The following is a 23441-nucleotide window of genomic DNA, read 5'->3' as shown; positions in this document are numbered from 1 at the left end:
TATTTTTTATTTTTTTGAGATGGAGTCTCACTGTGTCGCCCAGGCATTCTCCTGCCTCAGCCTCCCCAGTGGCTGGGACTACAGGCGCATGTCACCATGCCTGGCTAATTTTTTGTATTTTTAGTAGAGACAGGGTTTCACCATATTAGCCAGGATGGTCTCAATCTTCTGACCTCGTGATCCACCCACCTCAGCCTCCCAAAGTGCTGGGATTACAGACGTGAACCACTGTGCCCAGCCATGGTTTTGGTTGTATTGGTCTGTGGGACATTAGTCAGTTCTCTATTCTCTATATAACTCTGCAATTTTATCTAGCATTCTTTTCTTCTACTGGTGACACGTATACACGCGCGCGTGCACACACACACACACACACACACATCAGCAATCTTCTATCCTCCTCTTTAAACGAGCTGGTTCTGTCACAAATGAAGTAAGTAAGTCTTGGACTATATATCTGTATGAAAATCATGTTTTAACTTTTTGAAATTTGTATTTTGATAGGAGCAAATTATTTGAATTTATACTTTGGGAAACCTATTCAACTTTGTAAAGCCTCAGTTTGCTCACTTGTAAAGTGAGGAATAGTTTCTAAAACAGAGACTTTTCTCATTGGTTCTTGAGAATTAAATGGGATAATGAATATAAAACATTTAGTGCAGCTCTTGGCATGTAAAATTGCTAAATAAATATCACTATTATTTAAGAAAGCTTTCTCAACTGTATTTCTGGATGTCTAAGCATCTCAATTCCTACTTTTGTGTAGCTCCATTCAAATGCTGGAAGTTCCAACTGTATTCTGGGCACAACGCCTGCATCTCCCAACTTTGGCTTCACTCTGTCTGCACTCAGCACCTTTTTCATCCTTTCTGTAGCAATGGGAGAAGTTTTCTGGCCAATATCTGGCTTCAAATTGAGAGAGAAAGTCTTCCAGGCTGAGAACAACTAAGAATCCTCCTTCCCGGCACCCTGCTTTTCTCTCCCTCCCCCTTCCCCTCCACCCTTTCCTGCCAGCAGAAGTCATTGACTCCATACTTCCTGCCTTGCACTATAAACACTCTCTCCAGCTGTGGCCTGCTTTCACTGGAGGTTTAACTATTTAATTGCTAAAGACCATTTTCCCAGAACAATGCACAGTCTTATCTTGGGGTTAGGGAACAGTTCACAGAATGTTCTCTCCGTTCTGCTTAGCCTCCTCATGCATTCTACAATATCCATTTATACCGCTCATATATAAAATTAATTTTTGTTGCTGTTAATTTGGGGAATGGTGCCAAAAAGAATTTTCCTGAACTCAGAACTGTTTACTGAGGATCTTGTAGGTGTGTAATACTGAAATTTACTTCTCAGCTAGCTGATGAGAAAAAGAGAGAGGAAAATTTTGTTCTGTTTTGCAGAGTTTGTACAACTAGACTAAGAAAACCCAATCTAGATTATAACTTGACAGAGCCTAGGCATGGAAGCACAGTTCAGATATTTGCAATAAAGATAACAAAGACAGTGTCGAGTTAGAGAGAGAATAAAATAGAGACATCCAAGAGAGAGGTAAGCAGACCACTCAGCGTGGCCTTCCAGGGTCCAAAGGGTGGCCCTCAGCTTTATTGGCCCAGAAACTCCGATTTTCATTTAGACCTCAGAATCTTCTGAGGGATATTTGATCATATTTCTGCAAATTGAAGTGCAATATGTTTTATCTTCAGTGACAGTGGAGTAGAGAAAGGCAACAGTCTCAGTTCTGCATTTTCTAGCTATAAAATCTAGGGCAAATGATTTAACATTCTTGTGCCCGGTTTCTGTCAGGCCTCTGAGCTCAAGTTAAGCCATCATATCCCCTGTGACCTGCACATATGCATCCAGATGGCCTGAAGCAAGTGAAGAATCACAAAAGATGTGGAAATGACCGGTTCCTGCCTGCCTTAACTGATGACATTACCTTATGAAATTCCTTCTCCTGGCTCAGAAGTTCCCCCACTGAGCACCTGGTGACCCCTGCCCCTGCCCGCCAGAGAACAACCCCCTTTGACTGTAATTTTCCACTACCTATCCAAATCCTATAAAATGGCCCCACCCCTATCTCCCTTTGCTGACTCTCTTTTCGGACTCCGCCCGCCTGCATCCAGGTGAAATAAACAGCCTTGTTGCTCACACAAAGCCTGTTGGTGGTCTCTTCACACAGGCGCATGTGACATTTGGTGCCGAAGCCCGGGACAGGAGGACTACTTTGGGAGACAGGTCCCCTGTCCTCACCCTCACTCCGTGAGGTGATCCACCTATGACCTCTGGTCCTCAGACCAAACAGCCCAAGGAACATCTCACCAATTTCAAATCAGGTTAAGTGGTCTTTTCACTCTCTTCTCCAGCCTCTCTCGCTACCCTTCAATCTCCCTGTCCTTCCAATTCCAGTTCTTTTTCCTCTCGAGTAGAGACAAAGGAGACACATTTTATTCATGGACCCAAAATCCAGCGCCGGTCATGGACTCAAGAAGACAGTCTTCCCTTGGTGTTTAATCACTGCAGGGACGCCTGCCTGGTTATTCACCCACATTTCATTGGTATCTGATCACCACAGGGATGCCTGCCTTGGTCATTCACCCACATTCCCTTGGTGGCAAGTCAATTGCGGGGACGCCTGCTTTGGCTGCTCACCCACATTGCAGCCCAGGGCTGCTCACCACCCCCATTCTCCGTGTCTCTACCCTCTCTTTTCTTTGGGTTTGCCTCCTTCACTATGGGCAACCTTCCATCCTCCATTCCCCCTTCTTCTCCCTTAGCCCGTGCTCTCAAAAACTTAAAACCTCTTCAACTCTCACCTGACCTTAAATCTTAGCATCTTATTTTCTTCTGCAACACCACTTGGCCCCAATGCAAACTCAATAATGGTTCTAAATAGCCAGAAAATGTCACTTCTGATTTCTCCATTTTACAAGACCTGGATGATTTTTGTCAAAAAATGGGCAAATGGTCTGAGGTGCCTGATGTCCAGGCATTCTTTTACACATTGGTCCCTCCCTAGTCTCTGCTCCCAACACAACTCATCTGAAATCTTTCTTCTTTCTCTCCTTTCTCTTCCTTCAGTCTCCACCCCAAGCTCTGAGTCCTTTGAATCCTCCTTTACTATGGACCCATCTGACCTCTCCCCTCCTCCCCAGGCTGTTCTTTGCCAGGCCAAGCCAGGTCCCAATTCTTCCTCAGCCTCCGCTCCCCCACCCCATAATCCATCTACTACCTCCCCTCCTCACACCTGGTCTGGCTTACAGTTTCGTTCTGAGACTAGCCCTCCCCGACCTGCCCAATAATTTCCTCTTAAAGAGATGACTGGAGCTGAAGGCATAGCCAAGGTTAATGTTCCTTTTTCTTTATCTGACCTCTCCGAAATCCATTAGTGTTTAGGCCCTTTTTCATCAAATATAAAAACCCAGCCCAGTTCATGGCTCATTTGGCAGCAACCCTGAGACCCTTTACAGCCTTAGACCCTGAAAGATCAGAAGGCCATCTTATTCTCAATATGCATTTTATTACCCAATCAGCTCCCAACATTTAAAAAAAAGCTCCAAAAATTAGATTCTGGCCCTCAAACCCCACAACAGGACTTAATTAACCTCACCTTCAAGGTGTACAATAATAGAGAAGAGTTACAATTACTTGCCTCTACTGTGAGAGAAAACCCAGCCACATCTCCAGCACACAAAAACTTCAAAATGCCTAAGCTGCAGTGGTCAAGCATTCCTATAGGACCTCCTCCATCAGGATCTTGCTTCAAGTGCCAGAAATCTGGCCACTGGGCCAAGGAATGCCCACAGCCCAGGATTCCTCCCAAGCTATGTCCCATCTGTGTGGGACCTCACTGGAAACTGGACTGTCCAACTCGCCTGGCAGTCACTCCTAGAGCTCCTGGAAGTCTGGCCCAAGGCTAAACCTCTTAAAACTCCCCAACTCTGATGCCAACTTGGACAACATTCTTTTATGCACTCCTTTTTACTTATCCCCACCTGCCCAGCTCCCTTATTAAGTTGAGACATTTTAACTAAATTATCTGCTTCCCTGACTATTCCTAGGCTACAGCCACACCTCATTGCCACCCTCTTCCCCAGTTCAAAGCCTCCTTCACATCCTCCTCTCGTTTCCCCCAACCTTAACCCACAAGTATGGGACACCTCTACTCCCTCCCTGGCAACCAATCACATGCCCATTACTATCCCATTAAAACCTAATCACCCTTACCCTGCTCAACACCAATATTCCATCCCACGGCACACTTTAAAAGGATTAAAGCCCGTTATTACTCACCTGTTATAGCATGGCCTTTTAAAGCCCATAAACTCTTCTTACCGTTCCCCATTTTACCTGTCTAAAAACCAGACAAGTCTTACAAGTTAGTTCAGGATCTACGCCTTATCAACCAAATTGTTTTGCCTACCCACCCCATGGTGCCAAATCCATATACTCTCCTATCCTCAATACCTCCCTCCACAATCCCTCCACAACCCATTATTCTGTTCTGGATCTCAAACATGCTTTCTTTACTATTCCTTTGCACCCTTCATCCCAGCCTCTCTTTGTTTTCACTTGGACTGACCCTGACACCCATCAGGCTCAGCAAATTACCTGGGCTGTACTGCTGCAAGATTTCACGGACAGCCCCCATTACTTCAGTCAAGCCCAAATTTCTTCCTCATCCCTTACCTATCTCGGCATAATTCTTCATGAAAACACACATGCTTTCCCTGCTGATCGTGTCTGGCTAATCTCCCAAACCCCAACCCTTTCTACACTTCCTTCCTAGGCATGGTTAGATACTTCTGTCTTTGGATACCTAGTTTTACCATCCTGATTAAACCACTAAACTCACAAAAGCAAACCTTGCTGACCCCACAGATCCTAATCCTTTCGCTACTCCTCTTTCCCTTCCTTAAAAATAGCCCTAGATGCTTCTCCCACACTAGCTCTCCCTAACTCATTCCAACCCTTTTCATTACACACAGCTAAAATATAGGGCTGTGTGGTCAAAATTCTTACACAAGAGCCGGGACTGTGCCCTGTAGTCTTTCTGTCCAACTTGACCTTACTGTTTTAGGCTGGCCCCCACATTATACCTGATACCACACCTGACCCCCATGATTGTATCTCTGATCCACCTGACATTCACTCCATTTCCCCATATTTCCTTCTTTTCTGTTCCTCACTCTGATCACACTTGGTTTATTGATGGCAGTTCCACCAGGCCTAATTGCCACTCACCAGCAAAGGCAGGCTATAGTATCCTCCACATCTACTATTGAGGCTACCGCTCTGCCCCTCTCCACTACCTCTCAGCAAGCCAAACTCATTACCATAACTTGGGCCCTCATTCCTGCAAAGGGACCATGTGTCAATATTTATACTGACTCTAAATATGCCTTCCATATCCTGCACCACCACGCTGTTATGTAGGCTGAAAAAGATTTCCTCACTATGCAAGGGTCCTCTATCATTAATGCCTCTTTAATAAAAACTCTTCTCAAGGCCACTTTACTTCCAAAGGAAGCTGGAGTCATTCACTGCAAGGGCCATCAAAAGGCATCAGATCTCATTGCTCAGGGCAATGGTTATGCTGATAAGGTTGCTAAAGAAGCAGCTAGCGTTCCAACTTCTGTCCCTCATGGCCAGTTTTTCTCCTTCTAATCAGTCACTCCCACCTACTCCCCAACTGAAGCTTCCACCTATCAATCTCTTTCCACACAAGGCAAATTGTTCTTAGACCAAGCAAAATATCTCCTTCCAGCCTCACAGGTCCATTTCTATTCTGTTATCATTTCATAACCTCTTCCATGTAGGTTACAAGCCACTAGCCCATCTCTTAAAACCTCTCATTTCCTTTCCATCATGCCAATATATCCTCCAGGAAATCACTTCTCAGTGTTCCATCTGCTATTCTACTACTCCTCAGGGATTGTTCAGGCCCCCTCCCTTCCCTACACATCAAGCTCGGGGATTTGCCCCTGCCAAGGACTGGTAAGTTGACTTTACTCACATGTCCTGAGTCAGAAAACTAAAATACCTCTTGGTCTGGATAGACACTTTCACTGGATGGGTAGAGGCCTTTCCCACAGGGTCTGAAAAGGCCACCATGGTCATTGCTTCCTTTCTGTCAGACATAATTCTTAGGTTTGGCCTTCCTACCTCTATACAGTCCAATAACGGACTGGCCTTTATTAGTCAAATCACCCAAGCAGTTTCTCAGGCTCTTGGTATTCAGTAAAACCTTCATACGCCTTACTGTCCTCAATCTTCAGGAAAGGTAGAACAGACTAATGGTCTTTTAAAAACACACCTCACCAAGCTCAGCCTCCAACTTAAAAAAGAGGACTCTGTCAAGAATAGAGCCCCAAAACTCACCAACCAAGCGAGTAATTGCGCTGAACCCCCTTGGGCACTCTCTAATTGGATATCCTGGGTCCTCCCAATTCTTGGTCCTTTAATACCTGTTTTTCTCCTTCTCTTATTCAGACCTCATGTCTTCCGTTTAGTTTCTCAATTCATACAAAACCATATCCAGGCCATCACCAATCATTCTATATGACAAATGTTTCTTCTAACAACCCCACAATATCAACCCTTATCACAAAATCTCTCCCACTCTAGGTTCCCACAGTGACCCTAATTCTGCTCAAAGCAGCCCTGAGAAACATCACCCATTATCTCTCCATACCATTCCCCTAAAATTTTCACTGCCCCATTACTTCAACACTATTTTACATTATTTTTCTTATTAACATAAGAAGACAGGAATGTCAGGCCTCTGAGCCCAAGCTAAGCCATCATATATCCCCTGTGACCTGTACATATACATCCAGATGGCCTGAAGCAAGTGAAGAATCACAAAAGAAGTGGAAATGGCCGGTTCCCGCCTTAACTGATGACATTACCTTGTGAAATTCTTTCTCCTGGTTCAGAAGCTCCCCCACTGAGCACCTGGTGACCCCTGCCCCTGCCCACCAGAGAACAACCCCCTTTGACTGTAATTTTCCACTACCTAACCAAATCCTATAAAACGGCCTCACCCCTATCTCCCTTTGCTGATTCTCTTTTTGGACTCAGCCCGCCTGCACCCAGGTGAAATAAACAGCCTTGTTGCTCACACAAAGCCGGTTGGTGGTCTCTTCACAGGGACATGCATGACAGTTTCCTGATCTGTAAAATGGGGATAATAATAGTAACTACCGGACAGGGTTGTTGTGAGGATTAAATGAATCAATATATAAAAAGCACGTAGAATACTATCTGACACATTGTAAACACTCAGTGCTAGCAGCTGCGTTAACTTCATTGTTTTTTGTTTTTTGGTTTTTTTTGGAAAAACATCTGGATTTCATTTGGTAGTTTAAAGGTTTTTGAAAATGTTGATATACACAAGCTGTACTTGAAGCTGGATGACAGACATACTTTTATTCTTTTATTTTATTTTTGAGATGGAGTTTCGCTGTCACCCAGGCTGGAGTGCAATGGAGCAATCTCGGCTCACAGCAACCTCCACCTCCCAGGTTCAAGCCATTCTCCTGCCTCAGCCTCCCGAGTGGCTGAGATTACAAGCACCTGGCCCTACACCCAGCTAATTTTTGTAGTTTTAGTAAAGACGGGGTTTCACCATGTTGGCCAGGCTGGTCTCAAACTCCAGTCCTCAGGTGATCCACCTGCCTCGGCCTCCCAAAGTCCTGGGATTACAGTCATGTGCCACTGTGCCTGGTGACATGCTTTTAACATAGGATTTTTTTTTTTTTTTTTTGGACAGAGTCTTGCTCTGTCACCCAGGCTGGAGTGCAGTGGTGCGACCTTGGCTCACTGCAACCTCCACCTCCCAGGTTCAAGCAATTGTCCTGCCTCAGCCTCCTGAGTAGCTGGGACCACAGACGCGCGCCACCACACCCAGCTGATTTTTGTACTGTTAGCAGAGACAGGGTTTCACCATGTTGGCCAGGATGGTCTCCATCTCTTGACCTTGTGATCTGCCCACCTCGGCCTCCCAAAGTGCTGGGATTACAAGCGTGAGCCACCACGCCCAGCCTTAACATAGGATTTTCATCCTAGAATGACTTTTCCCCAAAAAGATTCAATCTTAGGCCTCTTGCTGCAGGCAAGTTCCATGGGACTGCACAAAAGAGGCGGGGAAACAGTCCCCATGGGAGATTGTAGTTTCTTTAAAAATATGCTTCTAGGCCAGGAATGGTGGCTCATGCTTGTAATCCCAGCAGGTTAAGAAGCCAAGGCGGAGGATCCCTTGAGCCTAGGTGTTACAGACCAGCCTGGGCAACACAGGGAGACCCCCGTCTCTACCTTCTACCCCCAAATTAAAAAAGTTTGCCAGGCATGGTAGCATGCGCCTGGTGGTCCCAGCTACTCAGGAGGCTGCGGTGGGAAGAACTCTAGAGCCCAGGAGGTTGAGGCCACAGCAAGCCACAACTGCGCCACTGCAGTCCTGCTTGGGTGACAGAGCGAGACCTTGTCTCAAAAAATTCTTTTAATTAAAAAAAAAAAGAAAAAGGCTCTACTACTTCCTATGAAGTTCATAAAAAGATCTACCTTTGTTTAGTCATCCAGAGTAAAGTCATAGGGCTCAAAGTCTTTCTGGAAGCAGCGAGCCAGGGTCTCCTCGTCTTCCTTACTGATCTGACACTGCCTCCAGTCAGACTTACCCGGAATATTAAGGATGGCTTCACTGGCCAGGACCTCCCTTCCAAACTGCAAAGGAAAATTCTTTTTAATTCTGTGGAAAAGCTTTTCTCCTGTGTCAAGTTCAACATAAAAATATGCGGCTCCTGGCTGTGCAATCTGCTTGGTGTCAGAGTGCTTTGGGATTTCCAACAGCTCTATCTGCTGCTCCTGGGCCTGGGTAATGAAGGCATCTTTAATGTCATCAGTAGCACAGCAGCTGACTGGGACAGGAATGACCTGTAGCTGGAGGTGATGGCTCTTATAATTTCTCTCAAATACAACACACCGTTTCCCTCGACTCTTAAAGAACCGTCTCAGTGTGGCCTTATACGTCTCCACCTCTTCTACCTCCTCTGCTGAAAGCTCCACCACTGACTGGTAGTGTCCAATGGGCAGGATGAGGACATGGTCATCAGATAAGCCTCCTTTGGCCAGGGCGAGGTAGCAATGTGTGCCGATGTTGACCACCAAATGCTTTTCCACTTCAGGGCTAGCAAGGCAAAACCAGCAGGGTCCTGGAGGCTAAGGAGGTTTGCGAGGCTGCTTTGGGTGAGGAGAAGATTTGCTATCTCTACCTGTGGATGAATGCTTCCTTCCCTGCTTTGCATTTAAATCAAAGAAAAACTGACAGGCTGATTCTTCCACAGGGGCAGAAATTTGCTTTCCTATGGATGCTTCCTGCCCAGATTTTCTGTAAGGGTTTTCAGTGACATCCGGAGGCTGTTTTACCAGTTCTGCTGCATCCATCAGCTTCAAGGGAACAATACTAAATGCATAAGGATAACTTTTTCTTTTCTGGATTTCCAACATTTGCCAGAGCTATAAACCGGGTGGCATGCTGTGCATTTTCCTGTGGAACGATATGGTTTCGATATGGAAGCCTCTCATAATAGGTATTTTCCAAAGCAGCAAAATGATATCTTGGTTTCAAGCCCATGGCAAGACTGGAAACCAAAGCAGAACCACATTTTTTGGTATCCACTTCTCCAGAAGAATTCCCAAAGTTCCCCACATACTTGGGCCACGGGGATGTGAGCAAGATATCAACACCCTTAAACTGGGAGGTTGTACACAGCATCGTTCTCAGAGAAGACACATCCTTGGGACTAAAATTATAACCTGGTACTGGCTCATTTAAGGACTCTGTGCCACTGAGGTACACAATCTGCAGCCCCGAGCTTCCAGTGAAGATACCTTTACGACCCAGATAAGTAACGTTTTCAGCTAATTCACATCCATCAGCATCCTGGAAATATTTTACTGTTTCCTGGTTATTAGCACCAAGCACATATGTCTGAATAGGAGATTTCTTGATGCCAGTCTTATACTCCTCCCATTCAGCATCTGGGGTGGAGCCAAAGAAATTTCCTACACACAACAGCAGATCAAAGTTTCCACTTTTCTTCTGAATTGCTCGAACTCTATTGAACAAAATATCAAACTTTCCTTCAACATCTCCACAAGCCAAGAGGCGCAGCGGTTTCTGTGCCATCTGTCCGAATAGTATGAGTTGTGACTGCCACCTAAAACTGGGAATGCGAATCTCAACTTCACTGTTATTTTTATTAAGTTGTATTACTGAAGTCACTCAGGATGCTAAGATTGTGACTTTTGGATATTTGTAGAGAACTTAGCATACTGTAAATATTAATGGGTTTTTGATATGAGGCTCTCACATTAAATGATGATAAAACACAGCAATAAAGTCAATCTCACTTATTTAACTGGAGAAGCAAAGAACACAAAGGATAAAAGTAATTCCATCATTTTAATATGTGGCCATTCTAAAGTCTATTCTTTAGTAAGAACCGAGAAATGTTATAAACCAAAGGAAAGTTGTGTATTAGTCTTCTAGGGCTGCTAGAACAAAATGCCACAGACTGGGTGGCTTCAACAACAGATATTATAATTTTTCACAGTTTTGGAGGCTGGAGCTCCAAGATGAAGGTGCTGGCAGGGTTGGTTTCTGGTGAAGCCTCTCTCCTTGACTTGCAGGTGGCTGCCTTCTTACTGTGTTCCCATGTGAGCTTTTCTTTGCATAATCACACCCCTATTGTCTCTTCTTCTTCTTATAGGACACCCAGTCCTATTAGATTATGGCACCACTCTTACAACCTCATTTAACCTTAATTTCCTCCAGAAAGGCCCTATCTTCAAATACAGGTACATTGGGAATTAGGGACTCAACATATGAACTTGGTGGGGGACATAATTCAGCCCTTAACACTCTGTCTGCCTCACACCCTTGCCCTGTAAATTTGAAGGTCTCCTCATTACCCTCAGAGAAGTTGCAACCTAAGTCATGGTGACTAAAGGCGACTTCCCACCTTGCTTTTCCATGGGCTGCTTCTGTGTCTTAAACAAAATTCATCAAGCATTGTTTGCTTTGGGTATATTCCTTCTTGCACTCATTCTGTTCCTTGACTCTAGAATGCCTTTCCCCATCTTTCCGTGTCCACGTCATACCTGTTTCTCTGATCCAGCCTAAGTGCAGCTTCTCCTGGGACACCTGTCCTAGTCCACCCTGATGGAAATCCTCTCTTTTCAGCCAAGCTCCCTGGCACAATGTGCTCCTTTTAGCACGTTTCATTTTCTCAATTTTATGTCAGCTCATGCTTCAACTCCGCTATGCGTTCCTGAGGTATCAACTAGTTCTGATTCATCCTTGTCATCACTGTAATCCTTCTGCAGCACAGTGTCTCATTCTGCATTCAATCTTAAAAAATGTGTTGAATGAGTAAATGAAATGTTGATTGCCTGCCAATGACTACCAGGTAGGGGTTGAGGGATCAGGAAGGATAAGCATCAAACTTTGTGGTTATCCATGGAAAAGTGAGATTTCAGAGGGCTTTTATTTTATGTTTTCTATATTACTGAATTATTTTAATTTTATGATATGTATCCATAACTTTTTAATTTTTACCCCACTCCTGTTGAATGCAGTAACTTTTTAAATAAAAAACAGTATCAAAGATTTCAAAATTTTTTTTAAAAAGGTAGGTGGGAGAGAGAACACTGATGTTAGGAAACATGGCTATTATACTTAAAATGTATTGTCCATGTGAACAAGAAAATAAAAAAGGAGGGCTTTGCAGGTACCTATGGAAGTATTTGCATATGCAGAAGCAGTCATCCTAAAACATAATTATAAGGTTTGTAGAATTCTTTGACCACTTAGACTATGTACATGTATAGCTGATAAAAATGAAAACTTAAAAAAAAAATGCTGTAGGCCACATGCAGTGGCTCACGCCTGTAATCCCAACATTCTGGGAAGCCAAAGCAAGAGGATCACTTGAGCCAAGGAGGTTGAGACCAGCCTGGGCAATATGGAGAAACCTCACCTCTACTAAAAAGTACAAAAATTAACTGGGGTGGTGGCACATACCTGCAGTCCTGGCTACTTGGGAGGCTGAGGTGGGAGGCTTGCTTAAGCCCAGGAGGTCGAGGCTACAGTGAGCAGTGATCACACCACCAGCCTGGTAACAGAACAAGAACCTGTCTCAAAAAAAAAAAAAAAATTGCTGCCCATGAGAAATGCCTTATCCTTTCTTTAGTATTAAAAAAATTTTAAGTATATGTAATACAACCCATCTTGATACACAACTTTTTTCACTTTTTCCCCATATTGAGCATGCAACTTATATCTCTTATTTTCATCTTCTGGTCTTTACCACCAGTTAGAAAGCCATCCCCGAGTTCCATGAGATATAAGAAAAAATAGAGATTGTTTTTAAAATTAAAAAGCATAAAACTTTTCAGTGACAATTAGGAGAAGATAAATTTTAGTAGAGTAAATGGTAACATGTTTGGAAAAAAAAAGAAGGTAAAATCTATTCAGAACATACCTTCAGGCTTTTATAGATACCTTTAGGATTATCTACACAAAGCTGAATTCACACACACACACACACACACACACACACTCCTACTAAAAGCTATAGATATTTACGCTCATTACACTTTACAATGCATATGTGTGAAGCCTGAAACTATTGTTAGTTTTTTTTCACTCTGCTCTGAGCACAAAGTAGAAATGAATCCAGAGAAAAAATGAAATGTGCTTTCCCAGAGTCCACCCCTGCCATGGAACACAGTGAATGTTGTCCTCTGGGAGAGGAGCAAGCCATTTAAATTCAGGGAACAGATTCTCAACACTGGCAAGCTATTTTTAGCGCAAGCTGTAGCTTAATTTGGAAACCAAGCAGTTGAGGTCTTGCCTTTTTCTTGGATTGACTTTTTTTTAATGGCAGTAGAAAGCTATACATACAGAAAAGTGTTCTCTAAATGTAGCATTTTAAGCACTCTTGAAGAATGTATAATTCTAAAGCTGGTTGAAAAAAATGTTCATGCCAGAGCTTTGCAAGTATTGTTTATCTATAGACTGTTGTTGTTTTAAAATTCATCGTGTATGGTCCTGAAAAAAAAGGAAGATGCTCTTAATTGGTTTATGTAACCACAGTTTTGGGGTATATGCCAACCTGTACAGCAACCTGATACAACAGCAACCTCACCTTGATGTCAGGTGCCTGGCCTGGGAGGTCTGGCCAAAATAAAGATGTGGGGAGTCTCTTGGCTTCCAGAACACTGTAATGCTTATGCTCAAAATGATCCCCCAGAGTTTTAGGGCAGTAGGACACGTATTCTATCAGCCATGATGACTTAGCTGTTGCAAAGACCCTGTCTATTAGGGTAGTTTAATTCAAATTAAAGCTTATTTTAAAAAATAAATTAAAAATTAATTTCTTTAGTCATGCTAGCCTCATTTCAAGTACTCAGTCACATGGGGCCAGTGGGCTACCATATTGGACAGTGTAGAGCCTTTCTATTGTCATGAAAAATTCTACTGGGCAGCACTACTATACCAATGACAAAATAACATTAGGCAGTTTTGTGAAAAGCACCAGATGAGGTGTTAAGAGACATAGAATTTGAACCTATCCTAGCCTCTTTTTTTTTTTTGACAAACACAAACATTTAAAATAGTACTATTTTAAACACTTTATAAAGTGCTTATTAATGTCATTTAATCCTCATAATAACCTTAGGAGCTGCTACAATTATTTCCATTTTCTAGATAAGAGACTGAGGCACAAAGATGTTAAGTGCTTACTAAGTCAGCAAGTGGTAGAGCTGAGATACGAACCCAGGCACTTTGCTTCAGAGTCTTTGGTCTTAACCACTACTTAATGCTGCCTCTCTGAAAATCCACATGATTTGGGAACATTTCTTCACCACTGTATTCATCTGTCACATAAAGAAAGCAACCAAATTTCATCTAAGGTCCTTTCCACTATGAATGCGCTGAAATTAATTCTCTTATACAGTTGTTATTGAGTGCCTGCTCTGGGTAGGGAGTATATTAGATGCTGGATATAAATAGATTACCAAAACAGACATGGTGCCCTTTTAGTGAGAGAAAGAGACATTAACCAAACACATAAATACGTGGAAAATGGCAATGGGGAGCTGTGTGGCAAAGGATGGGTTCTGGATACGGCAAATGTTCACTGAGATTTGACCCAGAGAGATCGACCATGGCTCTTTTGAGCAGGTGGAACAGGGCGATGTGGCCAACACTAAGAGGTGGGGAGCTCTTGGGAGCTCCACCTTCCCAACTGCTGCCACCCAGGGACAGTCAGCCGTACCTACACACCTCTCATGGCCGTGGGTTTATCGTGGATCTGTGTGGGTGGGGAACGGGAGTGAGAGAATGGTGTTGGAGGCTGCTAGTGAATAGGACCACAGAGAAGCAAAATACATCACCCTTCAGGCATGCCCAGATTCATATCTCCTGGGCAAACACTATATGCTTCTATGTCAGAGTTAAAAAAGGAAGCAGGCTAACTTCTGTAATGGGGATCAGAAATAATTTGGGTTCTAGCCTGTACATAATTCATACAAAGGGGATAGCTTCGCACATGCTTATGTCAGGAATGTCAGCCTATGACAAGGCAAACGCGTGCAAGACTCAGCTAGTGAATTCAGGCCAGAAACTTCACATTGGAGATTTGCCCCAGGGATTCTGGCTACAGAGATTTTGCTCCAGAAAGGGGCCTGATTCTCAAGTCTGTACATGAGAAATGTAAAATTAAGAGCAAATAGGAAGCTCATTCTGGAGAGGCGTCTTTCCCCCGCTCTGCTTTTCTACTGTGGGTTTTCCTCAAGACTCAGGCCTTGCTTTCTTTCTGTTTGGCAAAGTCCTTCTCTGGCATGGCTTTAACCAGTTCATCACTAAGTGGTGCCAATGCAGACAGGAAACCAGCAGGGAGATATCCTAGTCAAGCCTTAAACCTGAGTACTATTAATAAGAAGAAAGATTTTCTTCTGAGAGTTCACTACTGAACAAGGGCAGTGGCTCAGAAGAGGAACTGATCCTTCAGAAGAATCTTAAAGCCAGGATTGCAAATTCAGTACTGACTGTGGCAAGACAGGTGATAGAAATGAGTGAGCTGGGCAGGGCAGGTCCATGGTAAACTGGGGATTTTGGACAGCTTCTACTTCTCCAGCTACTTGTGGCTCAATTTGTTTTTCTATTTTTTTCTCTTCTTGTAAAAAAAGCAGGCTGGGCACTGTGACTCACACCTGTAACCCCAGCACTTTGGGAGGCCGAAGCAGAAGGATCACTTGAGCCCAGGCATTTGAGACCAGCCTGGGCAACATAGTGAGATCCTATCTTAAAAAAATTAATTAATTAAAAATTAGCTGGGTGTGGCTGTGCACACTTGTCGTCCAAGCTACTTGGGAGGCTGAGGTGGGAGGATCACTTGCTCCCAGGAGGTCAAAGCTGAGGCTGCAGTGAGCCATGATTTCAACACTGCACTCCATCCTGGCTGACAGAGCGAGACCCTGTCTCTTAACAAAATAAAGTCAGAATTCTGTATTTGCATGTGAAATGTGGGCAACCAATATTGTATGCCAACTGGTACAAAAACACATCTGCAGGGACAGATGTGATCTTTTGCTTGCTAAGGCTTAATAGTCTTATCATATCTAAAGAAAGAGGCTGCCAGTGGGGAGGAGGGTGGCCAGAAAAAAAAGGGGGGGGGGAAGGGAGGGCCAAAGGGTGAACGGAGGCCAAGGGTCTATAACACTGCAAGCCCAGGTGAGACAGTGCAACAGTCCACTCCATGGAGTAGTTGCATATTGAGTTGTCTATGTGGAGATTGCCTGGGATGACCATGGCTTGGCAATATGGTCATTTGTTTATATGTTGCAGAAGAAAGCAATAACTATGTTAATATTGCTGGGAATCAAAATCTCTCTCTCAGTGTGTGTGTGTATATGTATGTGTGTACATGTATATGTATATACACCTATGTATACCCTGGGGTTGCCACCTAACTCTCTTCACTTGGGCTTGGTGCTCAGAAGCTACTTCCACTTATAATTTGGCTTCCCAAGATCTGCCCACAGACAGAGAATGCCAGTATGAATATCCAGTTTATTTGGTAGTGTTATTTCACTTTCTAAAATAATAAATGGGCATTCTGATACAAATTAATCTCTTTTGGTTAAATTAAATGTTCTCCAGATCTCCACCACCTAAGACAAGGATGATTCAATTTCTACATGATCATCTTATCAATATCAATGAAAAAGGCAAGGTGCCGTATATTTATATATATATATATGTGTGTATATATACATAGATCTGGAATCATCATTTCTCCAAGGAAACTTGGTTTCTTGAGTGGGAAATGATATTTAAAGGCCACAAGCTGTGCTGTCATCACTTCTAGGACTTTTCAGTGGACACAGCTAGGAAATATTTCTGGAAATTTTTTAAAAATCACAGGCTCATACTGATATTTCCAATTCAAATTTAACATTACAGGGAATATATATATATATACACACTGAGAAAGAGGTTGTGATTCCCAACAATAGTAACATAGTTAATGCTTTCTCTGCAACATATAAAACAGTTTTGAAATAATACTGACATTACTATTAACAGTAAGTATTTAATGCATGAATTTTATGATTTCTTTGCAGCTCTATTTGTCCTTAGAATATATTCCATTGAACAAATATATCAAAATGCTGTGTTAATGACTTCAAGTAATTATTTTCTATGTGCTTATATCACTAACTTGATATAGAGTTAAAAACAATAAAATATGTTATTTCAATTTTTTTAAAATTAGGGATTATCTTTCCTTTTTGATTGAATTTTATCTTTTGGATATGTGAAATATTAACAAGATACTAAAACTGTATAAAGTCTACTCTCAGAAGAATAACTTCCATCTACATTTTTATTGGTTTTGGTTTATCTTTTCAGTTTCTTTTTGCGAATGTAAGCAGACAGCTATTCATTTTAACCCTATTGGCTTCTTGTACAGCGCTGAGAGAGAGTGATCATGGGAGCCTTGCACTGCCCTGGCTGCTGCCTCTCTAGTGAGGGGTCTGCTGTGCCCATGTGTCATCCATGATGGTGTGTTTGCCATGGATCTGTGTCGGTGGGGGCACTGTGGATCTACAAGAAAATGTCGGCCAGCCATGGTGGCTCACACCTGTAATCCCAGCCCTTTGGGATACTGAGATGGACAAATTGCTTGAGCCCTGCAGTTTGAGACCAGCCTGGACAACATAATGAGAACCCGTCTCTATTTTTAAAAAGTTAATAAAAAATAAAATGTCCATATTTGTCATTTGGATACTTTCAGTTAAAATTCATGATGTATAAAGACTAACTGTGCCTCCAAACTTCCCTGTTCCTGTTCTCAGTGCTTCAACTCTCCCAACCTCTCAGTATCAAAATTGGTCAACTTAGACTTCTCCATTTTGTTTAGTCCTCACAGCCTATCAATCACCAAAACGTGTGGTTATTCATTCAGTTAACATCAACATTTTTTGTGCATTAACTATGTGCCAATCACATGATGAACAAGACATGATCTGTGATTCCAAGGAACATACATTGCAGTGGAGAAGATGTGAGAATAATTAAATGATCCCAAGATTGTATAAAGTGCTGTTGAAGTAAACAGGGATAGCTTGGGAGAACAAAGGGAGTAGAGAAAACCCTCATCAAGGGGGTCTTCACAGAGGAGGTAACGTCTGAGCTAAGTTTGGGGCTGGGGAGAGTGGTAATAAGATCTAATCACAAGAACAACAGGATGAAGATGGGAGAAGAACACTCCAGGCAGAGGGAGCTGGAGGCAAATGAGAGCAGGATGTGTTCCAACAATCACAGATTTTTCAATATGCTTGGAGTGTCACAGTTCGGCAGATAAAGAGACAGAGACCTGATAACAATGAATTTTGTCTACTCACCATGCTATGCTACAAGTCTTTCTTTTCTTTTCTCCCTTCTCTTTTCTCCCTTCTCTTCCCTTCTCTTCTCTTCTCTTCTCTTCTCTTCTCTTCTTTCTCTTCCTTCCTTCCTTCCTTCTTTTCTATTTCTCTCTTTCAGTGAACCCTCTGGGAGCACTTCATAGGATTTATTAATAAAACTGTGTGATAATATCATCAGAATCTCATTTTGAAAAGATCAGCCTGGACATTGGTCAAAGAATGGAAGAGCCGAAGGAAGCAAAAAGCAGAAGCAAGACCAGTACAATAATTTAGGGGAGCAATGAGGAATGCCTGAACTAGGGTAGTGGCAGAAAGGATAAAGGGAAGAAAACGTATTTAAGATGCATGAAGGAAACAGAACTGATAAGATTTGGCAGATGGATGGTGACTCTACCATACTCTCAGATGTCTAGTTTTAGTTTGGCCAGCTGGGTGGGTGTTGGTACTATTTCCTCAGAATGGGAACACAGAAGAAGCAACAGGTTGAAGGATGAGGAGCTATGATGATGGAATCAGGTGGAGTTACACTACGGAGAAGTATTCATTCAACAAATATCTGTTCAGCATCATTAACTACAAGGTGCTATGTTCTTTAGGGCGTGAGCAACAGATTGTAAGATAGGGGGAGGAAATCCAAGAGCTTATTTACAATAGAGAGAGAATTACAGAGGGTAATGTAGGAAAAAGTGAGAGAGAGAAGAGCAAGGGAATGAGTATTAATGGGGATGAGAGTGTGGAGCTAGGATTTGAGAAGCATGAAGAAAGTAACTGACTTCAATAATCTAAACAGCTTATTGACCTAAAATTGCTTCAGTGTGAATGAATTCTGAAACCCCAGGAAGTTTCAGAAGCTGGTGAACTAAGTTTGTATCAATTCTTCTTTTAGAAAGTCTCTTATGCCATCCTTTCTTTTTCACTGTCATTGCTATCACCAAAACTTGTTTTCTTCTTGTTCCTTTAATTTATGTGTATTTCTCTTCCTTGTTTGTATTTTTTATTTTAAAATATTTTGTCCTCCTTTGTATCAGATAGGCAAAAGAACACACTTTAAACACCACTCATAATCCCATCACTCAAAGACAAATACTGCTAATGTTTTAGAGTAATTTTCCATTTTTTCTTTTCTTTTCTTTTTTTTTTTTGGAGACGGTCTCACTTCATCGCCCAGGCTGGAGTGCAGTGGCACAATCTCAGCTCATTGCAGCCTTGACTTCTTGGGTTCAGGTGATCCTCCCACCACAGCCTCCCAAGTAGCTATGACTACAGGCATATACCACCATGCCTGGCTAATTTTTTTGTATTGAGACAGGGTTTTGCCATATTACTCAGGCTGCTTTCAAATGCCTAAGCTCAAGTGATCCTCCTGTCTTGGCTCCCAAAGTGCTGGGGTTATCGGTGTGAGCCACTGGGCCCAATCAATTTTCCATAGTTTGTTCTAATGGAGAAAGACAAAGAAATTTACAAAAAGAGTATTATTGTATACCCTGATTTTTAACTTGTTTTTAAAAATTTAAACAGTGTGATATAATCTCTCCCTCTGCCCTTAAAAATTCCTCTATAACATCACTTTTAATGACCTCATAGTACTTTACTTTAGTCTATGAAGTAGTTTTCAATTTTTAGTGTTAAGAATAAGATCAATCATTTCAACATTATGCCATATTTTCCTTTCTCCAAGTTCATAATACTATTGTTAATGACATTTATTTTACTTATTATCATAAACAACTTATGATATTTCTTTCTTTTTTTTTTTAGACGAAGTCTTGCTCTATCCCAGGCTGGAGTGCAGTGGTGCAATCTCGGCTCACTGCAACCTCTGCCTCCTGGTTTCAAGCGATTCTCCTGCCTCAGCCTTCCAAGTAGCTGGGACTACCGGCATACGCCACCATGCTTGACTAATTTTTGTCTTTTTAGTAGAAACAGGATTTCACCATGTTAGCCAGTCTGGTCTCGAACTCCTGACCTCATGATCTGCCTGCCTTGGCCTCCCAAAGTGCTGGGATTACAGGTGTGAGCCACCGCACCTGGCAGCTTTTGATATTTCTATACTGCTATTTAACTTTTTAATAAACCTGTATCTTAGTTTTGCCAAATATTGCTTACATAAATCAGTTTAGGTTAGCTATTCAGCAGTAGCAAACACCCTCAAAATCTCAGTGACTTACAAAGACAGCAACAAAAAAGACTTATTTCTCACTCATATTTCATGTTGGCTATAGGTTAGCTGTGGATCGGCTTCATGTGCTCTTCACTTTGGGACGTAGGTTGAAGGATCAGCCTCTGTCTGGGACATGCTATTCTTTTGGTAGGGAGAAAAGAGCAATGGTGGAAATCATGTGATGACTCTTAAAGCTTTTGCTGGAAAGTGTTGTTCGGCACTCCACTCATTATATAGATACATACTACTGAAGCAAGTAACAGAATCAAGTTGTCGTGTCAGTGGGTAAATAAGTATAATTCTTTCACATGGAGAGACACTGACTCATCGAGAGCAGGAATAAAATCCACCTCAGCTCTAAATTCCTGTGGATATGTATATTTTGTATGTTCTTTATATATCATCATTATAAGGCAGCTGAATTTTGTAAGGTAAAATTATTAAATAGATTTATTTTACTCACTGTCTTTCAAATCTACATGAATGTTATTCCCTTCTTCCCTTTTCTGGCTCTGATATTATCTGATGCAGATCTAAAAGTTTTTCTTTAAATTCCAAGGTACTATGTATCACACAATTTCATCTTCATGACTTAAGAAGCTGAATTTCATCAAAACCCAAGCTTTAATCTCTCATTCAGTTTAAAGCTCCTTCTCTCTTCCATAGTTCTCAATCGGATCTACATTTGGAGCTTTGCAGTAAGAGGGTCTGCTTTTCTCTACTTGTTCTACATCTTCCTCCAGTTGCTCTGTTTAACCAACGCCATACTGGTATAGGCCTATAGCAGGTGCTGGCTCCTTCTCTCCTAGAGTGTTGCTGTTCACTCCAGGTTAGCTGAGGATCAGCTTCATGTGCTCTTGACTTTGGGACCTAGGTTGAAGGATCAGCCTCTGTCTGGGACACACTATTCTTTTAGTAGAGAGGAAAGAGCAATGGTTTGAAGCAATGGTTTTAGTTGTTTGAAGACTCCCTGCCTGAATCTTACACTACACAATTCCTTGATGTGGGCAAGCATCCTTCAGCTCACCGCACAACTGTTCCTACAGCTCCTGCTTCTGGCTTTACACTCCAGAGCCAATTTCTCTTAGGGTCATCTTGTCAGGCAGACAGACCTCTAGAATGAAGATGCCTTAAGAAAGCTTGCACAGGCCACCTACTGCAGTGTCCGGTCTGGTCCACTAGAAATAGTCAGACTTTTACCACCACCAAATTCTGAAAATGCTTGTTCTTTCCACTATAGCCTTCACTCCTCACTCTATTATCAGGGGCAGCTCTTATCTTTAATCTTATCTGGGAGCAAGTTAATCTCTGGGTCCTCCAAACACCTGCAGAGATATGGCAAGCTCTCTGAAATAGTCTCTTAGAGCTCCTTATCTCACTAAAGCTGGGGTTGGGATATAAAGATTTCAATGCATGGTGTTCTAATAACTATTTCCAACAGTGATTCTTATCCCCAGCATTCCTCATCTCATCTATAGGCTGGAGGTGGGAGATGGGCTTAGAGTCACAAAGTGTGTTTCACAACCTTTTAGCAGGTCCTAAACACTAGATCAGCATGTCCTTTTGTTTACAACTTCAGAGAAGTAGCCAAAAGTAAGACAAAAGAAAATCATATATATTCAGAATATATATTTTCTGCCTATGACATATTTTACACAGTATCAGGCCGGTGTGAGAGATGGGAGAAGGCGATATATAGTTATTTTAATAAAACTTTACCTTTCTCTCCTATCTGAGATAGCTGCATAAAATAATCAATTTTTTAAAAAAAACACAGAGGCATGAAAAACAAGCAATACTAGAAAATTCCAAATTTTGATTTGAGAAGAATGAAAAAGATTATAATACTAATGGAAAGCAGTTAGGAAAACTTGACTATCCCACTCATCCCTGGAAATTGACTATGACGATATGGGAAAAAATTCTGCTTGGAAAGATCTGGGAGTTCAGGACTCAGAACCTTTCCCCTGTTTAGTTCAACTTAGCTTTATCTGTTATTCATCTTATAAGCAAAAGAAAGCAATGCAGAGGCTCAGGAGTAGTATTTTGAATCTTGGCTTTAAGCAAATGAAAAACAGATCAAACAAGTTTGGCTTGTGATTCATTCTACAATTCAAGGCCACTGCCCTTTAATTTAATTCTTTGAATGCAACCATGTAGGTTTGCAACCTTGTATTTGGATAATGAGCCAACCCACCATGAAGGCTGAAGCCTGTGTTTGGGACTACTTGCTGGCACTAGATAACACTGGGAGCTGTGACATCATGCTTCCAACAGTCTTAATTATAAGGGTCTTGGAATAGAAACAAATGGAACAGAAAATCAAAGCTGTTCTTAATTTACCACTAGAGAACAAATGGCAGACCATGTCTGAGTATGACAGAGGCTGTCTTTGTTGGAGGTAAAGCTGTGGACGTAGCGACCAGCTATTGAAGACCAGCACACTTTAATGGATGATGTAGTTAATAATTGGAATTTTTTTCTAATATTTTATTGTGAAAAGTTTAAACATTCCAAAAAGTTGATAAAATTTGGTAACTATTCATGTATTCACCACCTAGATTCTATGAACATTTTGCTGTATCTGCATTATTACATACTACTCATCTGTTTATCCTTCTGTCCATCCATTGATCCATCTTATTTTTTTGTACTTCAGAGTAAGTTGCAGAAATCAGTAGATTTTACCACTATACCTCTAAATACTTCAGCATGCTTAACATTCTTTGTTCAATTGTGATAGTTGTTTTTTTTTTTTTTTTTGAGGAAAAGTACACATACAGTGGAATGTAGAAATCTTAAATGCACCATTTGATAAATTCAGTCTGGGCACGGGGGCTCACCCCCATAATCCCAGAACCTTTGGGTGGGAGGATCACTTGAGGACAGGAGTTTGAGACCAGCCTAGGCAACAGAGCAACCTATCTGTACACACGAAGAAATTAACCAGCATCTTGGCATATGCCTATAGTCCTAGCTACTTGGAAGGCTGAGGTGGGAGGATGGCTTGAGCCCAGGAGTTTGAGGTTACAGTAAGCTATGATCATACCACTGCACTCTAGCCTGGATGACAAGGCAAGGCTCTGTCTCTAAAAAAATAAATTAAAAATGAAAATAAAAACAAATGCATGTATCTGGGACTCTGAGTTTTAATCTCTGATTTAAATGACTATATTTTATTCTGAGGGGTACATATGCCACCTAATCAGAAGATTTTATTGAAGTTCAGGGAATTTTTTTCCAAAAGCTTAAATATCAAAGACCACCAGAAGGATGGACTACAGGCTAC

At 42.0% G+C, this 23441-nt stretch overlaps 1 pseudogene; it reads right to left on the bottom strand.

Moving 5' to 3' along the window:
• Positions 1 to 8534: 8534 nt before the first annotated feature.
• On the bottom strand, positions 8535 to 10195 carry LOC102125566 (CWF19-like protein 1 pseudogene; annotated as a pseudogene).
• Positions 10196 to 23441: the final 13246 nt, after the last annotated feature.

Source organism: Macaca fascicularis, chromosome 2, assembly GCF_037993035.2.
Source record: "Macaca fascicularis isolate 582-1 chromosome 2, T2T-MFA8v1.1".
Lineage (NCBI taxonomy): Eukaryota > Metazoa > Chordata > Mammalia > Primates > Cercopithecidae > Macaca > Macaca fascicularis.
Note: the sequence above shows the minus strand (reverse complement) of the source record. Positions and strands in the feature narration are given on the sequence as shown.